This window comes from Pinus tabuliformis, chromosome 2_2 (assembly GCF_031772625.1).
Source record: "Pinus tabuliformis cultivar Carrire ecotype Pingquan chromosome 2_2, CPIR1, whole genome shotgun sequence".
NCBI classification, from domain to species: domain Eukaryota; kingdom Viridiplantae; phylum Streptophyta; class Pinopsida; order Pinales; family Pinaceae; genus Pinus; species Pinus tabuliformis.
The window spans coordinates 360,688,781-360,690,451 of NC_142300.1; the positions used below are offsets into that span (position 1 = coordinate 360,688,781).

At 41.5% G+C, this 1,671-nt stretch overlaps 1 pseudogene; it reads right to left on the reverse strand.

Annotated features, from left to right (window-relative positions):
* Nucleotides 1–481: 481 nt before the first annotated feature.
* On the reverse strand, nucleotides 482–1,298 carry LOC149192735 (putative pentatricopeptide repeat-containing protein At3g23330 pseudogene; annotated as a pseudogene).
* Between the last annotated feature and the right edge of the window lie 373 nt (nucleotides 1,299–1,671).

Sequence of the window (1,671 nt, forward strand, 5' to 3'; positions counted from 1 at the left end):
CACAGAGAGAATGAACCCTTTTGGCTACACAACTTAGCATGCAGATTGCATTTGCTGCAAGGACATGAGAATACTCTCTACAGTGATGAGAATCGAACATTCTGACATGAAAGAGCATGTCATTTCTTCCAGTTCATGATCAATTAAGAATGATGGGATTCAATGATGAATGTGTGACACGAGTAGATGATCTGAGTGTGCTGGATATAGAAGATTGGAGGGCACTTAATTTATTTGTAAGCCTAATTTGACTCTGTTGTATGGTCTTAAAACGACAACACAAACAGGCATCGCGCTCCCATTGGTGCTGGGTAGATATTGTAATTGGGATTGGTATGCCATCAGCGTTATGTTCTGTGTTTTTTTTTTTTTAGTTTTGTATTTTGTTTGAAGTCGTAGCCCCATGTAATTGCAATGAAACAAGTATTTTAAGCTACCGGCAGACCGAGAACCCAATTGCGAGCTATGATACCATTCAAATTTACCTACTCATGCTTTGGAAGTACTGCCAACCCTCATCAATCAAGCTGGCATGACTGCATGCAGTCAAAACACCCACGAATGTGATGTAGGTTGGCTTCACGCCACTGTGCTCCATTTGAGAAAAGAGCCCAAGAGCATTTTCAGCATGCCCATTCATACCAAGACCCTCAATCATGGCAGTCCATGCCACAACATCTCTGTCAAGACATTTTGTCAAACAATAGACGTGCCATTTCAATACTTGCACATTTCGAATAGAGATCTGTGAGGGAGGTATCTACAAAGATGTTGATCTCAATCTCATTTCTAATCATGTAACTATGCACACACTTACCTCGTTGAAGAGCTTCGACCTATGTACATGCTCGGAGAACACTAACCATAGTAACGGGACCCGGTACCACCTCCTCTAGCAGCATTTGATGGAAAAGCGTCAATGCCTCATAGGCATGTCCATTCTGAGAATATCCAACAATCATAGAGTTCCATGACACCAAATCTCTCTCACACATTTTGTTAAACACTTGGCGTGCGTTCTCTATACTTCCACATTTTTCATATAGAGCAAGAAGGGCGTTCCCCACAAATAGATTGCAATCCAATCCGGCTCTTATTATAAAATGATGAACCTTCATCCCCTTCAGAATAAAGGGAAGAATGAGTTCATCGTGCTGTATGCCTTTCTGCTGCATTTGGGAATAGAGTAGGAGGGCTTCCTCACAGGGTCCATTCATGGCGTACCCTCTGATGGGCACATTCCATAAAACACAGTCCCGTTCAGGGGAATTTTCAAAAACCAGTCGTGCATAATTCATGCGGTCGACTTTGTATAGAGGTTTATTAGTTTGCTTAGCAAGAAAATATTTCCATGAAACCCAAATCTGAATATGTGTGTACAAGCTTGCAAATATGAAGCCACACCTTCGTAAGTATCAATAACGGCGTTTGGCTTCTGTTTTTGTTTCTATTTGTCAGTGGTTTTGCAATTAATGGTAGTGGAAGCTACAGTTGGGCTACGACAATGGATGAGATAGGCATCGCCATTGATGTTGATGTTAGAGTGTGCATGAATATTTACATGCTCTTCCTTTTTAAGTATGTGACGAAATTCTGCTAAGTTGGAGGTTGCACAAGGTAGGATTGTTTGTGCCAATTCCATTCTTCAACTGAGGGGACGAGAAAGACACC